Source organism: Hermetia illucens, chromosome 3, assembly GCF_905115235.1.
Source record: "Hermetia illucens chromosome 3, iHerIll2.2.curated.20191125, whole genome shotgun sequence".
Taxonomy (NCBI): domain Eukaryota; kingdom Metazoa; phylum Arthropoda; class Insecta; order Diptera; family Stratiomyidae; genus Hermetia; species Hermetia illucens.
The window spans coordinates 79,679,824-79,696,621 of NC_051851.1; positions in this window are offsets into that span (position 1 = coordinate 79,679,824).

The window sequence follows — 16,798 nt, forward strand, 5'->3', positions numbered from 1 at the left end:
GAGGAAATATTTCCTGTAGCACGGGAGCTGTTGAACCTGTTGTTGAGAGCTAAACAAGTTTTTCAGATCGGCAATATCGACCCCGTAAAGCCAAATCAACCATCGATGCAATAAAATAGGTTGCTCGCCTCGTAAGAATTCAACTCAAGGAAAGATTAGTCTTACGTGGCAGTCACTATGGAGGTGAAAAGTGCATTCGGTCAGTTAGAACTTAATACAGAAGTCCTTGGGAGGATTGTCGTTCCCACCTATCTCGCAGCTATTGTCAATAGCTATTTAGCAGAGAGAGGCTTTAATAAGACACCGATGACGGATCTTTCTCTGTGGATGTTCCATAGTCTCCTCTAGTCTTCCTTTCTTTCACCCTGAGTCAGTTAGGGAGGCTCTAACTAGGATTATTTCTAAAGTTACATTTAAGACGTCAAATGACTATACGGTTGCCATTTACCCCTTGCTTGGGTATAGCCTGTAAACTGCACCTATGCGCCACTGTTCGCGGTTACCTGAAATACTCTCAAGCCCTCCTTCCCTCCGATTTTCTGAGGCGCTTGCACTTCTCTACTGTTTTGCGCCAAGTTTCCTTGGGACGAACCACTTGTTGGTAGTCGCGATCAACCATGCAATTGGCGCAACTCCTTAATGTGTGACCTTTCCAATGCCACTTCTGCCTTCCGATTTCAGTGGTGTGGATGCCCGGCCTGCACACCGACCAAATTTTTGGACAGCTGACAGGTGTTCACGAAGGCTTCGAGGTTCGATGTAACACTGGGGTTCATTTTCCATGTACTTTTCCCACTCGAAGAAGGCGATCAGACTCGAGTCTGCAAGGGACTCATCTGAAGTGGCTCTGCCACGAAGCTTCACTGGAGGTTATCTGGTACCATGGGCACCGGGATGGCCTTCTGAGAGCATATGCTCCAGGAGAATTCCTGGAGGATGTGTTATCGGCCCGGTTATTTGCGGTTGGCCCCCTAGTGGAAGTTTCATGGTGGTTGTGGTAATGCCTACATCGCGGGCAGAGCTCCACGGAGCTCAAGCGTGGAGTTGCGCTGTACAACTCGGGTGCCGTACTCCTTAGTTGCGGCCGAGGTTTTAGATAGGCCTCGCATTCACTGGTATGAATGCTGAGCCTGCAGTCAGTATAAACCAGTACCGCTGTGCTAGTCATGGCGGGGCTCTGATTGTGGTCCCAAAATCAATCCGTGTCCGAAGAGGACCGTGTGATTATGCTTACACGTCAGCTACTCACGTTAAACCCCCGGGACTTTCATGTACTTTTCCCACATAGCTTCCCAGAAAGAAAGCTAGTACAAAACAGTCTTAACTTGATAATATAATTGCATTTTCACATTTCAGACAAAGCAGGGAAAGCATGGGGTAACATCAAATTCTGCCAACTGATCATTAATGCAGATAGGGAGAGTACCTTGATTTTGTTAGTTTTTAAGGTTTTGTGTAAAATAAAACCTTATTAAACTCTACTCATTGCCTGTCAGTCTGTCATCTGTCTGTCTCACAAGCACTTTTCTGCAAAACAGCTGAAGCGATCCGAACGAAATTTGGTGGACATGTGGGAACTGACCCACGCATACAGCGAGTGACATAAATTTGCGTGCAGTTTAAAGGGAGGCTCTCCATATATGTAAAGGGGGGATGTAAAAATTTTTTCTTCGAATATAGTCATGTGGGGTATCGAATGAAAGGTCTCAATCAGTACTTTCCGAATATGATATTGGTTTTGACGTGAATTGCAAAGTCAAAATGTACACACTTAAAGTGAGACAGGACTCATTTTCGGAAACTACCATTCATTCGCGTGAAATATTAAAATTCCATTCATGAAGAATTTACTTCTGCCCAGACCTTCTTAACGCAAAACCTTATTAAAATCGATTCACTGTTTGGCTGACTTTTCTCCAAAACGGTTAAACCACTCCGAACCAAATTTACTGGACAGATGGCAACTATGAAATCCCACGAAACATAAATTTAGGTGGAGTTTAAGGGGGGCTCCCCATCCAAAGTTACAAAGTTGGGATTACATTTTTTTTTCGCCGGATATAGTCGTGTCGGATATCAAATGAAAGGTCTCGGTTAGTACTTTCCGAAACTGATATCGGTTTTGGCGTGAATTGCAAACTACGAAATTCAAAATGTACGCACTTAAAGTGAGACAGGACTCAGTTTCGAAAACTACCCAACCCAAAAATCAAAAAAAAAAAATCAGAAAAGTACGCTTAGATGAAATCTAGGCCCCAAAATATGTGCCATTTCGATATCACTCAGTTGCTATTTCGAAATCGCTCAGTTCTGGGCAGGTTACTGCCATTGACAGAACTGAGTAATTTAAATATCCCGAGTCAATTAGCCAATGGAGAACTGCGTTATGCTTCTCACATAGGGGGACACAAAACCTTTTATTCCTGAAGCGTCAAGCTTCCGGGTTCCCGACTTGTTACCTTTAGTCCAACTTTACTTGCCACTGTTTCCAAATCCAGAATCATTTGGCCAAAATCCATGACTCAGTGAGAAAGCAAAGTTTGAGGAAATATGTCATCGCCGATTGAAATCCTCCACGTCCTCCGAACAAGGCAGCACGAAGAATGTCACTGATAACAAAAAGAAAGAATATCGAGGCCAGGATCCACCCCTGGCGGACTCCACTTTGGACCTCGGAATCCTGTGAGATTTTACCTCGGTGCACCTTGTAAAATTTCATGCGATCATATGTCGCCCTGATAACAACTTTCGGTTTCTCCTCCTGCGTAGAGCACGCCAGATACAGTTCATCTTTGCGCTGTCGTAGTTTTCTCGAAGTCGCTAAGGAGCAGGTGAAGCGAAAATCTGAACTCTGTGTTAAAAAATGATTCCGATGGTGCTGTTGTAGTAAATGTAGGAAAATCCGGAAGGAAAACAAGCCTGCTCTCTGTCGATCAAGCTTTCCAGATGTTCTTTAATGCGTTACAGGATTGTTCTTTTTCTTCAGCCTTTGTCCCGTTCACAAGCGGGGTCGGCACGTCGTGATCGGTTTCGCCATTTGGCTCTATCGAATGCCTGATCTGGGTGCAATCTCGAGGCTTTTAAATTCCCATCTAGCGTATCAAGCCAACGTTGTTTAGGTCTGCCTTTTGGTCGTTTACCATCGACTTCGATGTTCAGACCAATCTTGGCAAGTGAATTCTCGTTTGCACGAATTGCGTGACCATACCATCGAAGACGCCTCTCTCGCAACTTTTCCACGATCGGTGCAACCCCATAACGATCGCGGATATCCTCATTTCGGATGTGATCTAAACGTGTGACGCCACTAGTCCAACGTAGCATCTTCGTCTCCATTACCGCAAGACGCCGTTCATTGTCTTTTATGGTCGGCCAACACTCAGAACCATAGAGAGCGACTGGACGGACGACATTGCTGTAAAGTTTAGATTTGAGACGTTTGTTGATACGTCGACCACAAAGAACACCAGTTGTGGAACGCCACTTCATCCAGGTTGCATTAATGCGTGAAGCAATTTCATAACGCAGTTCTCCTTTGGCTGATAGCGTTGACCCGAGGTATTTAAATCGCTCAGTTCTGGGCAGATCACTGCCGCTGATAGTGATTGTGCCTGTTTCATGGGGATCGGTCGTCAAAAATTCAGTTTTGTTTAAATTCAATCTGAGACGGTGTTGCATGTGGCGATCATTCCATTTTTGAACAAGTTGCTCGAAATCATTTTTGCTATCAGATGCTAGGAAAACATCATCTGCATAAAGCAGTGTGTAGGGCGCTGGACGTTGGGTATCCCGTGTGACGGTGTCCATAACAAAAACAAAGAGGAGTGGTGAGAGGGCGCTTCCTTGATGAACACCAACAGAGACACGAATCGGACGGTAATTTGAACATTCTGCTGGGCTACCTTTCATTTTCCATATTGGAACAATGGTACTTTCTTGCCAGTCAGATGGTGTTATTCCTTCCTGAATAACCCGGTTGAAAAATTCACTGAGCCATAGTGTTGGGTCCCAGCTCTTCGCTTTCCAGAGCTCAGATGCGATGTCGTCAGGTCCTGTTGCTTTCCCCAATTTCATTTGTTTTATTGCCTCCTCGACTTCAGTTGCGCTGATTGGTGGAATTGCTCCAAATGTCGGCAATGATTGTGGAAGTGGAGGATGAGCAAATTCTTCAGTTGAAATCTGCTCGAAGTATTCTCGCCATCTATCCGTTGCGGCTCGACGGTTGGTAAGCTAAGTAACGTTCTTGTCATTAATACAACAGAAGTGTTCGATATCCTGTGTGCGTTCATTACGGCTTTTAGCAAGTCGATACAGATCTCTCTCGCCATCCCGAGTGTCCAGTTTATTGTAAAGATTTTTGAAATGGTTCGCTCGGGTGACAGCGACCGCTTTCTTTGCTTCCCGGTTGGTATTCTTATAAATTTGCCAATTAGCAGGGGTTTTATCGTCGAGAAATTTGTGGTAGAGGCGTTTCTTTTCAACATCATCATTCCAAAGCCAAGTATTTCCGTTGATGTACCGCTTACCCGGCTTGGTGACCCCGAGGGTTGCAGAGGCCGCTTTGTGGATTGTGTCTTTTATTTGATTCAATGATTCTTCCACATTCGTAATGGTTGGCAATCGTATGAGTGAGACCGTTTCTTCTTTCTTCTCACCAAATCGCCACCATTCAATGCGCGGCGGGCCAGTGCGTTCCTCACGCCGTTTTATCGGTGGCTTAATTCGCAGGACGGCAATCAACGACCAACGTTGAGGTGTATGGTCTCATAGGGAACGGCTTTGCAATCGGTGACAGTGGTAAAATGTTGGCGTCTTATGATTTGCGTTTTACTGTTCCCACTATAAAATGTAGGAAGATGAGACAATCGTTTGATGAACCATGTATTCATAAGTACAAGGTCATGGGTGTCCGCAAAATCGATTATACGCTCGCCACCCTCATTGCGCGCTCCGAACCCCTTTCCCCATGGCACCTGTTACCGTCTGCCTTTTCACCCACAAGGTCGCCGGCAATGATTATGTAATCGTCAGCAGGCACGTGATAAGTCTTTTCATCGAGAAGTTGCCAGAAGCCATCTTTCTCGGCATCAGGTCGACTTGTCTGTGGTGCATACGCGGTGAAGAAGTGAATAGTGCGATCAGCTGATATAATGGTGAGCTTCATCAGCCGATCATCAAATCGTTCGACTTCTTTAATGGGATCACGGAAACCCTCTGAGATGGCAATGCCAACATCATATTGAGTGTGTGGGTTACCAAAATAGAGAAGTTTGTAGCCATTTTTACCGCGTTCGCGTTCAATGTCGCAGCTTTTGGCACCAGCCCATCGGGTTTCTTGCAGAGCGCAGATATCAATGCGCCTTTTCCGAAGGGCTCTTGCGAGTTCCTCGGTCTTTCCAGTTAGGGTACCAACATTTAGCGTGCAGACACGTATTTGTTTTGTTTGTTGTGTGCGAACTAACTTGCTTACGTCCTGTCACCGTCCATGCGTCAAGCACCCTTGCCCATTTCTCGACAGGACCGGGGCCCGTCCTGCCGCGTCGACTAAGGGGGACGCCCTAGCATTTCTCCGAGGCTTGTGACTCAATCCGATCATCATGTTTGCAACGACATTGTATGCATTTTCTTGATCGACCTGTCGGGGGGCCTGTCACCAAGAGAAATCAGGTAGGATTTAGCATAGTAGAATAACTCCAACTATACTCTATTTATCTCTTTCCCTGATCTCAGCATTTGATTTTTGTTTTACTGAGGATAGTACAGAGTACGTTGCCTCAAACCGTCCTCCTTTACCTGGGCTTGGGACCAGCATACTATGTTAATAGCATGGCGGAGTTAATGCTTAAAGGATTATTTTAGCTATTACCTTTGCAATGGGAAGGAGCGCGCAGATATCTCTTCAATTGTCACACTCAAAATGGGTGCACTTTTTTGGAATATTAATGATCATCCTCTTCTTCCACTCTTTGGGAAAGGTCTTGGATTTCCAAACTTTCTGTACGAGTGGAAAAAGCAGATCAGCAGTAACTGGAGATGCAGCGATAAATAGCTCTGAGGGAGGACTTGCAGTTCTCTTCTTTTTGAGTCCATTAATGACCGAAATGAATTCTTCTCAACTTGGACGAACAGTCGGTATCCGTATGCTACGGCGACTAGTAATTTCATCGACAAGAGAAGGAGCCTCACGGGATGTGATATGGTTAAGGGCCGTGGTGAAGTGTCCTTTCCACCACTTCAGCTGCCATCATTGTGGATGGGCACTCGATCATTTACTTCCTTCAGAGGACTACCAAATGATTTGAGAAAAAAGCGTTTTTGATGGCGACTCAATGCTCATCGATATTCTCAGGCGAGTTACTTAGTATATCTGTCGTCCGATTAGCAAGATTGATCTCCCACTGTCGAGCGACAACTGGTTTACGAAAGCGGTCAATTTCAAATGTTGGGGTCGTAGCTCTTCAACCCTGCGAGAAGTGGCGGAGGCGGCACCCAAGCGAACGTAAGCGATCATCAGATGCTGATCCTTTTCAAAGCCGATATCAGCGCCTCTCTTGTTACACACATCCATGAGAGAAATTCTAAACCTACCACTGATGCAAAGTGGCCAATCGTGCGGCGTCGGTCATTTGAAACCCAATTGACCTTATGGCAGGCTCTGTGTTTGAACAATGTGTCGTATTGATGAGACGGCGGAAGTTGCAGAAATCCACAAACCTCTCATCATTATCGTTACGGTCCCTAACACCTTGCTTTGAGATCACATGTCCGAGCAAGATGTTGTCGCAACCCATCTTGGTATTCTGATCACCCATCACGATTCCAATGTCACTTTTTATTGGACTGCATTTTATTCCTCGTAGAAAGAATCCTTCTCCACTGTATCGGAAGTGTCCCGTTAGCGCATAGCGCTGTACAACTGCGATGATGCTTATCCTGGACCATTACGTCGTTAGAATTTGCACTCGAATTGGAGAAAGCGAACATTCTGAGGACTCTTGCTACCGTTGTCGAGGAGCGTGCGCACATTACAGTAACCAATGATGGGCTTTTTTCGATAGGTAAAGGTTGTAGCCGTGAAGTCAGTTCCTATCCGAGACATTGTTGAGGTTTTGGTAGCAATAGAGGTTCCAAACTTGCAGGTTGCTAGCCCACAAATTTTTAACTTTTTATTTTAGTCGATTAGGTCGCATAGCCAGATCATTAGCAAATACTTGCGTAAAGCCTGGCAAGTGTACTTAAAGAAAATTGTTTACCGTTTTGCATGGGTTTCTGTGTACCGCTCCCCCACCCCCTCCCTCAGTGAACTTAAGTTACCCGACCATTGGCTGCTTGTTTTAACAAGGATCTGTTTTACCTCGGGAGTTGTCTCAGCGAATTAGTTTCAACGTAAAAGCGTCTCCATGACGATCGTCTAGCTGACCTTATGCTCTTGCCAGCTTTGTTAGCTTCTTTGTAGCGACTCCAATTACCAATTCAATCAGATTTGAGAGCGCGGTTGAACAGTGCCTTTGACGTTCTTCTGTGGGTGGTGCTTTACCCTTATTTGGAGTATTGAATTGACAACTTTCTCCAAAAGAGAGAAACGTTCTAGTTGTGATTGGCTGGGTTGTTTTCTCAACTCCAGCAATGGGTTTGATGTGCTTCACAGGGGTCGTCACGTGGTTATTTGGTTCGTTGCCCTGTCTGTCCCCTGCGAATTCGAAGTGGAAAGCTGAATGGAAATCCACGCCCATTTCGAAATCAATTTGTCTACGTTCTTAGAGCGTTAAATATTTGGAAAATCGTAGGTGCAGTTCATGGCTTTAAATTGAACATGTTTCTGTGATCAGCCCATGATTGCATGCATTCTGATGAATATATGAAGCATTAATTCTCCAAGTGCTCTGTACCGGCATCATAACTGCTAATCCAACGTCTCTAACGCCGAACCACACATTGTTGCATTGGTTGTTGTTCATTTGCTCTTTCATTATCAGTTTTCTATAAGCACGGGGGCGACCATGCCGTGTTAGATTTGTTTGAGCAAAGGGTTCCGTATCACGCAGCCATCTGTTTGGAAAATGATGATCAACGATCGATATTCAGAGATAATTCACGTGTTTACCGTGTGTTGTCCTCGACTCCCATCCGTCAATCTGCTCTTGGTCAAACTTTGCCCCACTCAGAGGATTGAAATATCAATCCTTCAAGTTAAGTGGAATCAAGCAGCAATCTGCATTATAAACTGCCGCAGGGAAAGGGCTTGCCCGCTCCTTGTTGTAAAAATAAGCGAGTCGACTTGGTGGTAATGTTCTGCCGCAAAGTTAGTCATTCCCAAGCTTATAATGTCACGCGGCAGGTCCATCCGCTCCACGCTAGAATGTGAGTAATGCATTAGGAGTTCGGACATAGTAGTCCGTATCCACCACTAAACATTGAGCAGATCGGATCTCGTGCACGGCAATATTTCGAATGCGTATGCCAATGAACGGATGGTGAACACACTCATTGAGTTTATTTAATTCTTCCCCAAAAAATATGAGTTCAGCGCTATTTTAATGCATAGCAAGAATTCGGGCAGGAGAGCATTTTTCAAATCACCCATTCATACATGGACTCCTTGTATAGTTCTTAGGTGCGGTCATGGCTTGAATGTGGAGGTCACCAATTCTATCTCCAGCACGCAGCTCGGGATGATTTCGCGGATACTTTAGGTTCAGTCTATATCAAATTCAGTCCGAATGTGACTGTCGAACATTTCAACTACATCAGTACAAGCATGTAACTTAACATAAGATCTTTTTAAACACATCAAGTGCGTCAGTTCGTACTCAGTGCATATGCCATGCTTAATTGCTCTCTAACATGAAAGGAGGTTTAGCGCCATAGAAAACCAAAGGGAGTTCAATGAATCACTATGGAAGATGGCTGTTCATATGCGGATGGGATCGAAGGGTTTGGGTAGTAGTAGTTTCATATCAATTCGATATGGACTTAGGACATCGACTGGACAGCTGTGCAGTATATAGTCAAAACCCCTGGTGGTATAGCAACTAAACAGATTTCTTTGGTTCCTAGTTGCCTGTTCTATAATTATCGAGTCAATTAAGAGTTGATTTTTGCAACCCCTTGATTTAACTCGTAGCCTTTCTTTCTGCGCATTGGCCCTTCCATGGAAGTCATGAATTTGTGGAGAGTGAGAAAACAAGTTATCAGTCTTTTGTCCTACCTGTTTTTTAGCGAAAATGTAGGTAACCCACGCATTGAGAAAAGATGTAAATTCCTCCGGCCATCTAAGGATCTGGTTTATCCTATTTACGGATTAACTGTCTATACCGGAGAACTTACATCGGAACTTTTGCACCCGGTTTAGACCAGTGCCTTCGGTAATATCCGCAAAATTCATGGCCCAGCGGTTATCCACTCGGCGTGCTGAACAAGTTACCTTCAAAGTTCCTACCTAATACTTCTTTGCTCCCGTTACCCAAAACTGTGCTGTCTAGACGCATAATAGGGATTCGATGAGTGATCGGTAAAGGCCCCGCTGGTTCTTCGTGTATATTACATTCTTTGCACCTCTGGAGCTACTTTCGTCATACCGTCGCAACCAGCAGCAGTAGTTGCAGTAGACAGGTACCAGCACTTAGTTGAAACGGTATCTCATCATGGATTTGAGATACTGAGAATACTTGGTCTACGCAAAGGATCTATTTCCAAATTTCTAAACATGCTCTTCGAATTCGTTCTGAGCTTCAGCAGCTTCAGCATGATCGGAAAGGAGAGTGCTTTGGCTAATACTGAACCGATTATGCCGCTGCGAGTAATAAAGCGGTACTATCCGCAACCTGTTTCATATTAACGTGCACTTCGTGTGAGCAAGTTCGACGAGTTTTTGGTGCAACAAGAGGGCGGTAAAAAGTTGTATTTTCAGTGGCTGGAGTAGATCTGCACTTAGGTGCTGGTGGACCTCCATGGTCAACCTAGCCACTTTCTTTAGGTTTTGAGATAACTTTGTCTTGGTGGTTGACTAGAGTGAACCCGGATGGCCACTTTCAATCCTTTTCAATTTTCGGGATCATCACAAGTTGGTAGTCAATTGATATTAGCAGAACGAAGCCTTGCATAAGTATAATAAGGGAATAGCACCTTGACATCACTTTCGATTTTCGTACAGATATTCAAGAAATTGGAAGAGATACCTAGCGTAGCACAAGAAATGCCCCCCCCCCCCTCTTTAGGCTGCTTTTCCAGAAATGAAACGAGATCGGATCTAGTGTGAATATTTATTCAAACAAGAGTAGATATTTTGAATGCTCATCAAAAAACCTTTACATGATTGAAGCGGTCCCGTAAGCAGTCTAAAATACTTGGAGACGATTGTAAACGGTTAATTGTCCTTGAAAATGAATTCAAGGTCGAGAAGCGATAAAGTTGATGCTGAGTTTGTTTATGTATGCTTCTCTGATTTGTTACGCTAAAAAAACTAATATCATGAAATTTCGGGTAAAGAAAAATGATAAAGAAGAGTTGGCCACGGTTAATGAAACCCAATCAAATTTGAAGCCAATAAAATATTTCGAACCTTTCCACTGTAAAAAAAGTCTATTCAATAATACACGGGGCAAATCAAAAGGGTGGAAGAAGAAACTTCATAAAAGCGAATTGACCCTTGCCAAATTGAATTAATCCATTTCATTTCATTTCCTAAAAATCCTTTCAAACAATCTGCGAGAATTATTCATTGTGTGAAATCCATTTTTCTGTCTTCAGCTTCGCCCTTTAGTCGGGCAAAAATGAGATATTTCGGACGATTTTTCTCGACGATTTATCATTGCTGAGATGCCACAGGTCCAGCCATAATGAAATGGAACCACGAAATGACAGAATATCTCGAAATCTGGATACGAAAAAACCGTGTGTATATAAATATTGTACATCCAAGCAGGAAATTTATATAAGGATGTGCTTGTAGATAGGTATGTAGAAAAGTGTATGTGAAAGGGAGGTTTATCCTTCGGGAGGCAATTGTGCAGAAGTCGGGCCGAAAGAATAGTCGATTTTTTGTCCCTTGAAAAGGTCCAACAAATGTTTTATTCATGTTTAGTTGACCTTGAAGCAATGTTTACGGTTATAATCCTTGAAAGGGATCAGAAATAAAAACGAATGAAACTTATTACGAGCAATGAGTTTGTGGTAATCCCCATAAATATCGTTAAGGATGTTAAACGCTTGATGACAGATTCATATTTCACGGTTCAGGGATTTGATGTAAGCTGAAGGAGAGTCCTTTTGTCTGGATTTTTGCCTTTTTAAGTATAATTAAATCTTTGATCGATAAGTGAATCAAGTTAATCTCCGAATATTTTGAATGAGTTAAGAATTATTCCTTTAGAATTGACCCTGGTTAGCTTAATTTACTTCAAAGTGAATAAAGAAAGTTTCCTGTGAACCTAGCAAGGCCATGAGAAGTATTGAATAGAGCAAATCCTTTCAGACAATTATAACTTTCAATTTGCCTTCGGATTCATCCCCACTTAAACTCTTTGAGATAACACATAAAGTTTCCAAACAAAAACTCAAAACCGCGCAAGAAAGAAGGTCCTTGAAGTTTAATGGGCAGACAAACCTCGTATCTAATATTGAAGTTTACAATTTCCCCACACAGTAGGCGCTTGAAAGAAAGATGAAACGACCTTACAATATTGAGGAGCTATTTAAGAATCAGAAAAGCACTTAGAGCGAAACCTTTTCTTCTACGTTTACCCCTCGCAGACTGTAGGATTCTCAAGTTACCTGTTGATTGTCCTAGAGAGGAGCATTTAATTAAAGCGTTCCTGAGTCTCCGCGTTTGTATCGAGTTCACGGAGAAATTTCCTGGAGGCGTTTCTCTAAAAGCTATTAAATGCGACGAAACCGCATAATCCTTGCAAGCGTGTTCCAATTTTCCACTGAGTGATAGAAAATAATGAAGTGGTTCAACGGCAACAGTACTTTCAACATTGCTTATTTTTGAATGAAATTTGGAAGGTGCAGGACATTTTACTCCTAGCTTGGGAGCCCAGAGGTTCTATCATATTATAATTTTCCAGGCATGATATTATACATGTAAGTCAGTGTTGATTGGGTTGTGGTTTCTATTTGCGTTGAAAATGAATGTATAGATGAATGATATTCAGGTTGAGTGTAGTCCGGAATGTATTTGGGGTGAATTTTGACGCCTGCGGGTTGTGGGTGTGAAATTGACAGGTTATATTAATTAAAGATGGAACTTAATTAGAATGGACAGTTTAGGGCTTATGGAATTTGCGTAGCTGAAGTGTTGAGTGTTTTGGGCAATCAGTTTTTCGCACTTTATTGGTAAGCGTAGGAAGATGATGGTAAAGGACATTCTCTTACGTCGTGGGAATTCGTTCGAGATAGATACTCACCTGATAACATTTTAAGATGTTTCAATCGAATTGATATTATAATAGAGAGACTTGACTATATTGCTTTCAACATTGAGTGTCTTCGTTCAAGATGGGGCTGCATATCCTCTGGAGAATTTTCTGGAATTTTAGACATGGTAAACTGCGATTGAAAAGGATCTGGACGGGAGGAAGACACTACCTATCAACTCAACTGAAAATCATTCTATAAGTTGATTATCATACCAACGGCAATTCTAATGCGAATAAGGAGTGATATGCTTTTTATGACACTGAACTACTTAGTATGAAGAGTGGACCAAGTAATTACTATAATAATAACTTTTTGAAATGCAGGTGTCTTCTGAAAAAAGAAGCAAAGATTCCGAATAATAGTCCTTGAATAATGAGAGCAGGAGGTTATCAGGAGTTTTGCAGTCTTTTGATAAATTCTCCCCTCCCGTCACAGGCCTCATGTGCCAATTAGAATTTCCAGTTCTCACAGGTATGTGCGAGATCTCGTGTGGGTAAGGGAATGCCCTACAGGTTATGCATAAGTTACGTAAGAGGGGGGTGTCCGGATAGGTGAATGGTTAGAGCTCAAGGCTGTCGTACGGAAGGTCGCGGTTTAAATCTCACTGATGACAGTGGAATTTGTATCGTGATTTGACGTCGGACACCAGTCGACTCAGCTGTGAATGAGTACCCGAGTCAAATCAGGTATCTCGGGCGAGCGCAATGCTGACCACATTGCCTCCTAGTGTACCGTTACGGTCTTGAATGAAGTCCTCTAACACACTTCAAGGCCCTGATCCAACATGGATTGTTGCGCCAACGATTATTATTATTATTATTATTACGTAAGAGGAGGTTCATGCTTCACCTCCGATAGCAGAAGCGTCTTTCGCAATCGAGATTCGTCCCGTGCGTCGGGAGGAAATAGAGATTGTCCTCGGATTGATTCTAAGCACTTATTGGAAGGGATCGAATGAACAGGGGCAGCATTTCCCGCATGCGGATCAGTAAGATGTAGGAGTTCATAAAGGAACGTCAGAAAATCTGCCAAAAAATAATTCCCCTTAATAAAAAGCGTGACATTGCACTATCCTTAGCAATCGTATATATTTCGACGGTAGCCTCTATACCAGTAAAGATATAAGAGGGCAGCAATCCACAACCCGCAAATTAGGCCAAAGGCAGCAAAACTCCGCGCTTCAGGTATGAGTAGTTTTGCTTATTTCTTGAATAAGGACATTTGAGTGTAGAAGTGTTTCACATGTAGTAGGTTGTAATATATGCATTTACAATGTCAGATTACCGACTTTAGTGTGATGTTGACATTCTGTGTTTTGGGTTGCAGTAAATTCACATAAAAGAGACAAGTTTTAGTTTTTTTTTTGTTTGGGAATTGAGCAGTCCGTAGTCCGGCATCCACTTGATATCGGATCGGATGAAAAGGGGAGCAACTTTCTTCCACTTTTTTTGGCCCACTGACTCTTTTTTGGGATTGGCTTAACAACCAAGTATCAAAAAATTAAAATCCATAAAACAGTTCTATGGTGGAACTATAGACAGTAAAGAATCGTGCTTGTAAAAGCAATAAGAATGAAGAGTGGTTAACCTTTCCTAACTCATAGGTGAATATAAGAGATTCGGAAATTTTCGAAGCGAGATTTGCTAAGAGCACACAGTGGAAAAGTGGCAGGCGAAACGGAACTTTCCAGGCTGTGCAGAGTCCTTCAAAGGGATGTGTCGGTCAAGTTTGACTCTCGTAGAAACCGGATGGAACTTTCATGAACTTCAGAGTTGAGTCTGTACCGACTCTCTTGGAAGTAGACCAAACGGGAGAATAGGTGACAGAAGTCAGAAGAAAAGAATTGGGGGTTCCAGCTAACTTTTCAATATGAAACTATTGCAAAGGGAATTGGGACACTGTGAGAGCGGTTGTTACTAATGAAAAGGAGGGAGCTAATATAGCATCCTTTGAATACTTCAAAGCAGCTGGTATGGGTGGCATCTATCCAGAAATGCTAAAGGGTATGTGGAGCACTTAGAACAACTTAAAAAAAAAATGTTTTTTCAAAATGTGTTGATCTGCGCTATGTGCCTACCCCTTGGCAGAAGGTTAAGGTAATCTTCATGACTAAACCCAAGGAATAAACTAAAGCTTAATATCATTTTCGCTGAAATGTCTGGAGAGATTGGTTGAACGCCACATTCGGGAAAAAGCATTTAGGTCGTACCTACTAAATGAAAACTAACATGCTTACTAACGTGGAAAATCCTGTGGATTTGCTTTTTACTGCATGCTTTCAAAGTTAGATGGCGGGATATGCTGATGTTTTCTTCATCGATGACTCAAAAACAGAACAGGGTTGTGGAGAAGAGGGTTTTTCCTTTGGTACAATATGCGTCGTAAGGGAGACAACTTGAGTGATTGACAAGCGGCTGAAGGGGATTATTGGAACTACTCGGGATATCCGTTGATTGTAGTATGGAGGGAAATGAAATCTCGGATGCTTTAGTAAAAAGCTGAGCATGAGAGAAATTGATCATGCCCGGACTGTCAGTAGCATTGTCCAAAGGTACTATCAAAAACTAGGAACAAGCTTTTCAAAAAGCCTTAATGCTGTTAAAGCAGAAACACTTGCAGTAGTATTGTGGGTATACACGTTCTGGGACAGTGTCCGGCGCTTATGCAAAGTAGGTCGAGGCATCTGGGAGAACATTTAATACCAAATGCAAAGTTAAAAGATTTGGAAGTAGGGAATATATTAAAATTCCTAACGGTAATAATAGGTACACCATAACCAGCAAAAGGTGCGCAATAGTTCTATAAGGACGCGGTGCGACTTTCCCTTCACAGAATAAAAATAATTGTGGGGATTCTGACTGATAGGAATTGATCAAAATGTTACGTGTCCATCCCCTAACAAGGAAGCGGTACCCGCGGAGTATTTTCTATGTGAGTACCCCGCCTATGGACTCATCAGACAATCGATTTTTGGTGCTTATGTGCTCCAACTGCAGCGGGTAGAATCAAATTTACTAACGAAAATCCTGCGCTACAAAAATGAATTCGAGATATTCCGTTAGAATTGACTACAGCTAACAGAACTTCGGTGGTAAATCCTTAGGTGAATAGGTTAGGGTGAGGCAATTGATCCACGTGTTAGCTGTGGAGGGCGGGGATCTTGATGAGAAATGACGAGGGATTATGAAGGTGGTTGTTGGAATGAACTTGTGACGGCAAGCAAATGACAATCATAAACTTGCCAGCAGTTTGCACAAATAAGTTGTTGGAAGCTGGCATAATCATGATCGGATATGTTGTCTGTAGGATTTGGGGAGAAAATATCTTACTACTATGTGTTATCATACCCAAATCTTGCACAAGCAACTACAATTGATGTAACTCTTGCAGACGGTGTGGCCAAAAAGGTCACCTGGAACGGAATTGCGAGAGGGGACCCTGACCAAATGTTGTGTAAAGATTCTGGTTTTTATGATAAGGGCCACACCGCAAGAGGCAAATATGCCCATTATCTAGGAGAGAACCAAAAGCAAAGAGTAAATGAAGTTTATTTAGATAAACCTCAACCACTGTGAGTCTGAAATTTTTTGAGCCAGTCAATTTAGGAGTTCCATGTTGACGTGGCGATTATTAACGTACCATACAGCGGAAAAGACAATGCTATATGGGCCAACGATCAAAGCTGAAAGTGCGCAATTTGGACGAGCAAAATTTACGCAACAAACATGGAATATGAAAGAATTTACATGAACTAGTGTTGGATGTGAATGTATGTTACCCCATTATCATCGCGAACAACTTCTAACATATTCCACCGAGTGGGGAAATAAAGTTTCCAAAAACAGGGGCAGGTATTGCTGAAAACTTTTTCTTCGCCGGAAATCCCGCTTGTTAATTGGGGGCTCAGTGCGTTGATGCGAAAAATGACCTGGCGAGTTAGTGAGCACTACACACATAACGGCCATCAAGCTATCCTGTCTATTGCACTAAGAAAATCAGGGGAATAGAGTATCCGAGAGACAAAAAGTCATGTTGGCCAATGTAGTGGAGTCCAAAGATGTTTGATGCGGACATGTATATTGAAACATTTAAGGAAAGTTCCATGCTAACGGGTACAGCGAGAGAAAATTCTGAATTACCGAAACCCTGGCATAAGGACGAAATCGGGTAGCTATGCACCATAATCCCTGCTAGCAAGAATAAATTATGAACGCTCGAATGTTGGGCCTGGAATTACCCAGAGAAAAGCGGCCTACAAAGCTTGGCAGGGTGGGCTGCGGATAGCAATCCGATGACAAATGAAATTTATTTAAGGAACAGTGCGAAAAGGCTGACATCAACTTGGGGTAATAGTTAAGTTGAAAAAAGCAGGTCCACG